The sequence below is a fragment of the Miscanthus floridulus genome, chromosome 17, assembly GCF_019320115.1.
Source record: "Miscanthus floridulus cultivar M001 chromosome 17, ASM1932011v1, whole genome shotgun sequence".
Lineage (NCBI taxonomy): Eukaryota > Viridiplantae > Streptophyta > Magnoliopsida > Poales > Poaceae > Miscanthus > Miscanthus floridulus.
Window position 1 is genome coordinate 3,517,082 of NC_089596.1, and position 11,286 is coordinate 3,528,367.

At 44.0% G+C, this 11,286-nt stretch overlaps 1 pseudogene; it reads right to left on the reverse strand.

Annotated features, from left to right (window-relative positions):
* Positions 1–3,201: 3,201 nt before the first annotated feature.
* On the reverse strand, positions 3,202–11,056 carry LOC136518040 (glutathione S-transferase 1-like; annotated as a pseudogene).
* Positions 11,057–11,286: the final 230 nt, after the last annotated feature.

Consider the following 11,286-nt stretch of genomic DNA (forward strand, 5'->3'; position numbering starts at 1 on the left):
AAAACATTCCTAATTTAAGATAACTTGGACTCTAATCTTTCCCTTTTTGTGGAGTCCAACATGTTTCGTCCTAGCGCTGATCGAAGCCTTTGTCCTTATCTGCTGGCGCCATCTAAAGAAAGCCGATTATAATTCTTGCATCTGAATCGGCTAGTTCTGATCTGTACGAAATTGATTCTTTGATGACATGGTCTTGGGAGCTTTTGAGTCACCACGACCTTCTTTCCTAATTTCGGTGTAAACACCTTCTCCTCACTATTTTTATTTCTAGCCCTAAACAACCAGGCATTGATATAGACGTGTTCCTCGAGCCTTTGATGCAAGAAATGGAGAGGCTATGGAGGCATGGGGAGTAGATGTACGATGCGTTCCGAAAGGAGGAGTTCATATGTAGAGCAATAATATTTGTTACTACCAATGATTACCCCGCGCTATTTGCTTTGTCTGGATAGATCAAAGGGAAGATGGGATGCTTGGTTTGCTTGCATGGTACTACATGGGTGTACCTGGATGCATCCAAGAAGATAGTTTACCTAAGAAACCGACGCTTCTTAAAGACAAGTCACAAGTACCACAACAAATTGTTCTTTAGGTTTTATGACAACGCCCCAGAGATTGAACCCCCTCCGGAGAGACGTCATAACGGAGAACACATGTATAGAATGGTGAAAAACATACGAGTCATCTATGGAAAGAAAATTCCGGATGGGACGAACAGAGATAGAAGCACACCTCGTGTCGAAGGCATACCTTTCTAGAAACAATCGATCTTGTTTTAGTGTCTGCCTTATTGGCCAGACTTGGAGGTCCCTCATACCATTGATGCTATGCACGTGTAGAAGAATGTCTATGAGAGTCTCATTGCTACCTTGATGGACACAGGCAAGTCAAAGGATGGTCTGAAAGCACGGAAAGACATGGTGTAGCTAAACGTGATGCCACAGCTTCACCCGGTACCTGAGGCTAATGGAAAATACACTCTGCCCGTGGGGTGCTTCAACTTAACACTAGACGAGAAGAGCGATATATGCACTTTCCTGTGGGGGGTCAAAGTCCCGACTGGGTTTTTTAGCAAATGTGAAGAAGCTAGTGCCGATGAAGGACTTGTCAATAACACACTACAAGGCTCACGATTGTCATGTGATGCTAACAGTGTTTCTACCTATTGCAATCAGGGCTATAAAGCCAGAGTTCTTGAAAATGACCATCACCCGCATATGCTACTTCTTTTTGAAGATCTCACAGAAGACGATTGGCAAGCAAGAGCTGAGTGACCTACATGAATTTGTGGTGGAGACACAAAACCAACTAGAGATGTGTTTACCTCTTGCTTTTTTTGATATAATGCCACATCTCATGATTCACATGGTTCATCAGATATAGGCGCTGGGCCCTTGCTACTTGCATGAAATATGGTCCTACGAGCGGTTCATGTCAGTTCTAAGTCGATACGTACATAATCGAGCATACCCAGAGGGCTCCATGATAGAGGGTAACAGTACTAAAGAAGTCATCGAGTGCTATCAAGAGTACCTAAAAGTACAGAAAGGGATTGGTAAACCCGATCTCGTCACAAGGGTAGGCTGGCTAGGAAGGGCACCAGTGGTAGAAAAATGCTCATCGACCATTACAAAGAGGTGAGTCGGGCACATTACAGTGTCTTGTAGAGTACACAACTGATGCAACCGTACATTGATGAACACTTGACTATCATTATGGCTGAGAGAAATGGTCGTTCGGATGATTGGGTCATGAAATAGCATAAGCAACGACTAACTACATGGTTGAAGGACCAAAACATATCGCTTAGAGAAACCATAGACTCTATTACCATCAGTAGGTTGTCGGAGGGGCCATCGAGACAAGTGACATCTTGGAAAGCTTATGACATTAATGGATATACGTACTATACCCACGCAAAGGATAGTAAATATATGAACCAAAACAGCGGTGTTCGAATAGAGGCTCTCGATGGATTGGGGCGAAAGATCCAATACTTTGGTATCATTAAAGAGATATGGGAACTTGACTATGGAAGGGATATAACGGTGGCCCTGTTTCGATGCTGCTGGATCAAACAACACCATATGAACGAGATCGGATTGAGAGTCCTGGACCTCGAGAATCTAGGCTACCAAGATGACCCTTAGGTGCTCGCTTCACGTGTCGCACAAGTTTTCTATATGTCTGACCCACAAAGTAACCTCTCCCCGAAGAAGAAGACAAAACATGTGGTTGCCTCCGGGAAACAACACATTATCGGAGTTGATGGTGTGGACGATGTTGAAGCTTACAATAACTACGATGAGATGCATCTATTCACATACTTTTCTAAGAAGACCAGTGTTGTGGAAAAGAACCTACCCAAAGACATATTGCCATGGGAACGAAAAGGTGTCAAGGGGAAAGTCGTTATAGTGAGCTAGCTAGTTGTTGAACGTGGAGTGTTTGTGTTTGTCTGTAAGACTTCATTTATGCATGCATGTGAGACTATATATTTATGTATGTGTGTAAGACTACATACTTTTGTATGCTTGTGAGACTATATTTATGTATATGTGTGAGACTACCCTTTGGAACATCCAGATGAATCTATTTCAACATCCACTCTATTACTACTAAAACTTTATGAAATCACTTAACACTTTATGAAATAAAGAAATAGCCAAAATAAAAGTAGGAGATCTTGACGAATTATACAACTTTTATATTCATCACCTTTACAGCTGAAATCATTTAGTGGTTGAAAATCAGGTTTTAAGTTGTCATTTTCTGAAATTTAAAATTTGAACTATTCAAATTTTGTCAAATAAAAAGATGACCAAAATAAAAGTTGTAGAAAGTGATGTGTTCAACAACTTTTATATTCATCACCTTTACAGCTGAAATCATTTATTAGTTAAAAATTAGGTTTGAAGCTGTCATTTTCTGAAATTCAAAATTTGAATTGTTCGAAATTAGTGACAAAGATAGATGACTAGACTAAAATGATAGAGCATGATTTTAAAAAATTTTAGGAAAAAACCATCATATTTGGGGTTAGTATGAGGGAGAAAAGCTAATTACAAGTTTCGGCCACAGATTAAAAAGAGAAATCACATTTATTCATCATTGATCGTCATGAACCCTAGTAGTTCAACAACTTTTCTTCTACCACCACCACTACGACGACGACGACGACGACGACTACTACTTTTCTCAGTGCAATTATTCAAAGGATCACATACAACTCGGCTAGCTTATTCAACACAACAACCTGCTGGATAACATGCCGATCGATCGAGAACCAGGACACAGCTCGATCGTCGGCTTATATATATTATTATTCCAGGAACGTACGAAGACTCAGCTCACTTCAAGCAGACGGCTTCATGAGCGCGGCGACCTTCTGGACAGACGGCCTGGCCATGAGGCCATCCCACCATGCCTTGACGTGCGGGTACGCATCGAACACAGAAGCATGGGGCGTCGCGAGCAGGCAAAGCGTGACGGAGATGTGGTTGAGGTCGGCGAGGCTGAGGAAGTCTTCGGCGAGGTACTTGTGCTTGGCCAGGCGCGCCTCGTACACCTCCAGCACCTTCTTCAGCTTCTCCAGGTTCTCCTCCACCACCTTCTGGTCAGTGGTGCCCCCGAACATAGGGCTGACGAGGCACTGGTACAGGATAGGGTTCAGTGCAGCGGTGTACTGGTTGGCCTCCGCCCGCCTCCAGCCACACGTCCACCATTGCTGACTCCTTGAGGTCGCCTTCCCTCAGCAGGTCAGGCTTGTGCTAGCGGGCAACGTACTTGCAAATTGCACGCGATTCTGGGAAAAATACCATTTTGTGATGTATGGCAGGGATGAAAACTAGTACTACTGTCATATTTACAAAGAGGATGTATATATAGGTGTTAAATTGATCTCTAACCTAACTGGACCCAATGGCCCAGTTGGGAATTTGTGCCCTGATCGGGATGCCCAGCATATTTACAAAGAGGTTGTATATATAGGTGTTAGATTGATCTCTAACCTAACTAGACCCAACGGCTCAGTTGGGCCTTTGATTCGCGCCCTGATCGGGGGCGCCCAACCCAACATGGTTGGAGGGCCCGTGTCACCCTATGCTATAAAAAGAGGTGGAGGCCGGCGGCTCTAATCACGAGGTTTGCCTGAACCGAGCTCTCCACCGACAAACCCTAAACCCGATCTAAGTGAGGGGCGCAGCCAGTGACGGGAAGTACCTCCATCACAGCACTGCGCTGTCATCGATCTTCACCGTCAGCACCGCATCTCCGACACATCTTCCCCGATCGTCGCTACCCGTGCGCAGACTTCACCAACGAACCCGATGGAGGCCTCTGGATCTACCCCTTCTGCGGTGTCAGGATCGTCAGACCTCATCCACCTCTCTCTGTCTTTCTATCGTTGCATTAGAACGTGTTCTAGGTCCTTGTTTCATCAAGCACCCCGGCTAGATCTATGGTCCTAGCGATTCAACAGTGTTAACAATGGTACCAGAGCCAGGTTTAGGTATAGATCTAGCTTATCAGGTTAAGAACATAAGAGCCAAACCCTAAACCCGTAAAAGTCTTCAATGGGGAAGAGAAACAGTAAAACCCAAATTCTAACCCTAACCCTAACCCTAATCCCCAAAACGAAGTAAATCTGAAAGGGGAAGAAGGGGAAGGGGTGGCCTATATCGCCGCTACGCAGCGCTGCTGTCACGCTGGCACGCGGGGAAAAGAAGACCGAGCCAGGGGCGTAGCTCGCTGGGCTCTGGCCAAAAGGGGCGCTGCGGCTAGGCCGCTCGACAGCAGCGCACTCACCCACTGGGGAGAGCGCACGCCAGCGATGGGGCCGGCAACGGTGCCGAGGCTCTGCTGCTGCTTGCTGCGCTGAGAGGAGAAGACAGGAACGCGGTGAAGAGAGAGAAGAGAAGGCTGAATGGCCTCTAGGGTTCGGGGACAGCGGCCGGAGAAGGATTTTGTTTCGGCCGAAACGATCGGACGGCCGTCGGATGAGATCTGACGGCGATGGAAGATTAGGCTGCCTTTCAGCCCAGGCAGGTGAGGGCGCGAGGCCAAATTCCCGACCCAGGCCTAGGTTGCTGCCTGGGCGCAGGGAAGCACGCGGGAAGGGTGCGTGCTGCCGTGGGCCGTGGGCCAGTTCTGCTGCTATGGGCCGAGCCGGCTTTTTGCCGGTTTTGGGCCGAAACAGTAAAGAATGAGCCCGTTTTCGTATTTTCTTTTTCTAGAAAATTGAAAAATAGAAATTGGCTCAAAAGAAAATAGAAAAAGTATTTTCCCTGTGGGTAAAATTCAAGAAAATGAGTGCATTTATTCCGCTGCATATTTAAAGATGTTATTTTCATTAATAAATTTGAACCAACGGGAGAATTTAATTTTGAAAATGGTATGTTTTAATTGATCATAATATTGTTATTATTCTGACCAACATTGATTAATGGCAATATTATGATGCTTTGTCATGCATTAATTCTATTTCAGTCCAACGGTGATGTAGAATTAGTGTAGGGTACAATTGTATGTTTTAATTTTGACCAATGTTGAAACTAAGGCTTTGTTGTTGTTGTTGTTGAAACTAAGACATGCAATTGTTATTATTATTATTTATGTTCTCACACTATTTGAATTGTGTTTTCAGGTAGATACAACTTGATGAGTTGTATCAAAGAAATCCCCACTCTCAAAGGTGATAATTACATTGAGTGGAGGAAAAAGATCGACCTAGCCTTCATCTTGGCTGAGGTGGACTGGGTAGTCACCACACTGTGTCTCACAGTGCCTGTGGTACCGGTGAGGGAGACAAACGAGGCTGATGTCGCTTGGGCAACTAGAGAGAGGGATTTTGCATCCCAAAGAATGTCCTGTGACCTTGAGCATAGGAAGTGGATAACTACCAATAAGAAGTGTTTGGCTGTGATAAAGAACACGATTGAGCCTGTAATTGTGGGCTCAATCCCAGAGTGTGACACCGTCACCGAGTATCTCGAAAGAATAAAGAGTCAGTTCACTGCCTCTTCAAGGACATATGCTACCCAGCTGATAAAGCAGCTGGTAACAGAGAGGTACTCAGGTAATGGTGGCATTAGAGAGCACATACTAAGGATGAGCAATTTGGCATCCAAGCTAAAACCAATGGATCTGACTCTCAAGGATGAGTTCCTTATCCATCTGATTTTTGCTTCCTTGCCAAAAGAGTTTGACACTTTTGTTGTCAACTACAACATACAGCCCGAGAAATGGGACATCGAGAGGCTCATGGCTATGTGTGTGCAAGAGGAGGAGAGAATGAAAGTTGCCAAAGGTGGCTCTATCAATTATTTGAAAGACAATAAGAAAAAGAATAATAACGCTAACTCCTCCTCAAAGTCAAAGGGAAAGGGTCCCATGCTACATCAGCCTCAGCAAAACAATTCACAGTAGAGAAAGATCAATGTCTCTACTACAAGAAGATGGGACATTATAAGAAAGATTGTCCCGATTACCTAAAGATGATCATGGCAAAGAAAGGTGAGAACATTATTACGTTCATAAATGAATCCATGTATATACAGTATTCAAAATCTACTTGGTCGATTGACTCAAGTGCAACTGTTCATGTTGCTAATTCTTTACAGGAATTCCGTTCGACGAGGACTACGCAAAGAAGTGAAAGACACGTTAAAGTCGCAAATGGAGTCCAAGCAGAAGTTGAAGCCGTTGGTGATCTTTCTCTAGAGCTTGCTGATGGTTTCAAACTTATACTTAGAGATGTTCTTTATGTTCCCTCGTTACAGAGGAACTTGATTAGTGTTTCATGTTTGGACAACGATGGATATGATTGCCATTTTGGAAATGGCAAATGTAAGATAACATTTAATGATGCATGTGTTGGTCTTGCTATCTTACAAAATGAGCTTTATTTGTTATCACTACGTGATGATGAGAATGTTGTATGCGATGATAGGAACGTTGCGTGCGACAATATGAATGTATCCTCGTCTGCGGATGTAAACAGAAAACGAAAGAGAGCTCATGATGCGTTGTCGAAATTATGGCACTATCGTTTAGGCCATATTTTGAGGGGGAGAATAGAAAGACTAGTTAAGAATGATATTCTTTCTCCATTATAGCTCTCAGATTTAGAACAATGCAGAGATTGCATAAAAGGAAAGTACGTAAAGAAAATTAAGAAAGATGCCAAACGAAGCGCAGGAATTCTACAGATTATTCACACATACATCTATGGTCCCTTTCCTGTAAAGAGTGTGGATGGTTATGATTCGTTCATAACATTCATAGATGATTACTCCCGTTATGGCTATATTTATCCAATCAAAGAAAGAACAGAAGCATTGGATAAATTTAAGATATTTATGGCAGAAGTTGAAAACCAACGCAATTTAAAGATTAAGATAGTCAGGTCCGACTGTGGGGGGAGTACTACGGTCGGCATACCCCATATGGCCAAGTTCTTGGACCCTTTGCAAGGTTCTTACAGGAGAATGGCATAGTAGCCCAGTATTCTACACCGGGTGAACCTCAGCAGAATGGAGTAGCTGAAAGGCGCAATCGTACCCTGATGGATATGGTGTGCAGTATGATAAGTTATTCCACCTTATCGATGAGCCTGTGGATGGAGGCGTTAAAAACCGCCATTCATATTCTCAATAGAGTACCAAGTAAGTCGGTGCCCAAAACACCGTATGAGTTGTGGACAGGAAGAGTACCCTCACTAAACCACTTATGTGTGTGGGGGAGTCCTGCTGAGGCTAAAGTATTTAACCCAAATATTGGAAAGCTAGATCCCAAAACAGTGAGTTGCCATTTCATTGGTTACCCAGAAAAGTCAAAAGATTTTTGTTTCTACTATCCAGACAGACATACAAAGTTTATGGAAATGAGACACGCTGTCTTCCTAGAGGATGAAATGATGAGAGGGAGCATGGTAGCTCGAGAAATTGACCTTGAAGAGAAGCGGGTGTATGCGCCCACTCCAATGATTCATGAGCCATTTTTCTCACTACCTGTTGTCGCTGCACCGATAGTACAAGATACTGTGGTGCCAGCACCTGTTGTTATTTCGCCTGTGGCAACAATAAATGACGATGAGGAACCTATTCTTCAAGATCCTATAGAACCAATTGCCACACATGAGGGGGAGCAACAACAGCCTCAAATAGAAGATGTGCCAAATGTGGAGGCCCCTAGAAGGTCTCAAAGAGTTAGAAAATCAGCTATTCCTGCCGACTATGAAGTGTACAACATCGAGGAATTTCAAATGGAGGATGATCCCACCTCATTTGAAGAAGTCATGAGAAGTGATCATTCATCAAAGTGGCTTGAGGCCATGGAAGATGAAATAAAATCTATGAATGCCAATAAAGTTTGGGATTTAGAGATAATTCCTAAAGGAGCCAAAATAGTAGGCTGTAAATAGGTCTATAAAATAAAGCTTAACTCTCAAGGGAATATAGAGAGATATAAAGCCCGACTTGTGGCAAAAGGCTTTACGCAAAGAGAAGGGATTGATTACAATGAGACATTTTCTCCAGTCTCATGTAAGGATTCCTTCAGAATCATAATGGCATTAGTGGCACATTACGATCTAGAATTACATCAGATGGATGTAAAGACGACATTTCTCAACGGAGACTTGGAGGAAAATGTTTACATGGCACAACCGAAAGGTTTTGTCATGGAAGGAAAAGAATGAATGGGATGCTGCCTAAAGAAATCCATTTATGGATTAAAACAAGCTTCAAGACAATGGTACTTGAAGTTTGATCAGACAATAAGGAATTTTGGGTTTAAAGGAGAATATAGAGGACAATTGTGTCTATACAAAGTTTAAGAATAGGAAGTTTATCTTCCTTGCCCTGTATGTGGATGATATCTTACTTGCTAGTAGTGATGTCAGTCTACTACTGGAGACAAAGAAGTTTTTGTCCTCAAAATTTGATATGAAAGATCTTGGTGAAGCTTCGTTCATTCTAGGGATCGAGATTCACCGAGCTAGAAGTAATGGGGTATAAGGACTGTCACAAAAGACATACATAGAGAAAATCTTAAAAAAATTCAGTATGCACAAATATAGTCCCTCACCTGCTCCTATAGTCAAGGGCGACAGATATGGGGATTTTCAATGCCCCAGGAACCAATATGAGATCGATCAAATGAAAGCGGTTCTATATGCTTCAGCTGTCGAAAGCTTGCAATATGCTCAAGTATGCACGCGCCCTGACTTGACATTTGTTACCAGGTTACTTGGCAGATTCCAGAGCAATCCTGGAATAGAACACTAAAAATTAGTAAAGAAAGTCTTGCGTTATTTGCAAGGAACAAAAGGCCTCATGATGATATATAGAAGATCCGATTCACTCCATATAGTGGGGTATTCAGATTCTGATTATGCGGGAGATGATAGAAAATCCATGTCTGGATATGTATTCACTCTCGCAGGGGGAGCTATTTCATGGAAAAGCTCAAAACAAACCGTCACTACATCGTCCACAATGTATGCCGAGTTTGTAGCGTGTTATGAGGCAACGGGGCAGGTGAACTGGCTAAAGAAGTTCATACCCAGTTTGAAAGTGGTTGACGACATCTATAGACCACTAAAGTTATATTGCGATAATAATCCGACAGTATAGTATCCTCACAACAATAAGTCAAGTGGTGCTGCCAAACACATTGACATAAAGTATTATGTTGTGAAAGATAAAGTCCGGGATTAAGTCATAAGTCTTGAGCATATAAGTACAGTAAAGATACTCACGGATCTGCTTACAAAAGGCTTACCACCCAAAGTGTTCAGAGAACATGTAGCCGGCATGGGTTTAAGCGAAAGCCTATAATTCCTGGACAAAAGAAGGCCCAAAGATAAGTATCTATTTCAGAACGGAGTAGTGTGTCGTAGCTGTTAAATCTATCGGTAATGGACCGTGACGATGAGACATGCTCTATACGCTAATCTGTAATGGAATGAACAAAAATAAATAATATGAAAGTGAAAGATGAAAAGAGATCAAGGGGGAGATTGTTAGATTGATCTCTAACCTAACTGGACCCAATGGCCTAGTTGGGCCTTTGATTCGCACCCTGATCGGGGGCGCCCAGCCCACCATGGCTGTAGGTCCCCTGTCACCCTACGCTATAAAAAGAGGTGGGGGCTAGCGGCTCTAATCACGAGATTCGCTTGAGCCAAGCTCACCACCGACAAATCCTAAACCCGATCTAAGTGAGGGGCGTAGCCAGTGACGGGAAGTACCTCCATCACAGCACTGCACCATCATTGATCTTCACCGCTGGCACCGCATCTCCGACACGTCTTCCCCGACCGTCGCTGTCCGTGCGCAGACTTCACCAACGAACCCGATGAAGACCTCTGGATCTACCCCTTCCGTGGTGTCAGGTTCGTCAGACCTCATCCACCTCTCTTTGTCTCTCTATCGTTGCACTAGAACGTGTTCTAGGTCTTGTTCGCTTGCTCATAAACGATCGTAAATTTCCAACCGGGAACAGTGTTTTTCTCTCACACCAAACCAGCCAGCAGTAAATAATCCACGATACGATACGGCCTCCCGAACAGGCTGAGGATCTCCGACTCTCTGTCCAAGAGATATGATAGGATCATACGTACATACCCCATAGGTGGAGATCGCCATCTTGGAAAGCTAGAACTTGACCGAACGGCTGCAGAGATCGAGACACAATATATGTAAATTATATCAATACTATGGACAGTGATGAGTTTTAACTATCAGATCAGATCCCGTAGCAACAGTAGCAGGGGGTGGAGACCGCCGGGAGAGACGACCGGCCGGCCGGGCAAATAAAAAGACAGACGACCGGTCGGCCGGGCAAATAAAAAGATAGTACAATACGACGACGTACGTTGCGGGCAAGGTGGTCGGGGCTCTTGTGCTCGATGGTGGCAAAATCGATGGGTACGATCTGGTACTCGGCGCCGGCCTCCTCCAGCGCCACCACGCACCGAGTCACGTTCCATGACACCATCGCACCGTACAGCTTCATCGGAGCCATGAACGACCACCTTATTATTAGCTTTTTCCTCCTCCTCCTCCTCCTCCTCCTCCTCTCTCTCTCTCTCTCGTCTGTGCTACCTAGCTTGTTTTCGCCTCTTGGGATTTCACCCGTTAAATAGAGGGAGGAAGGAGGAGTCGAGATGCCGCCGGGTTTTTCTTCTAGTAATATGAAGGCTATTTTCATTATTGGTGGTTGGAAGGCCGCCGGCCATCTTTAATTTCGAAACTAGTAATTCTCAATAGCGGTCCACTGGTT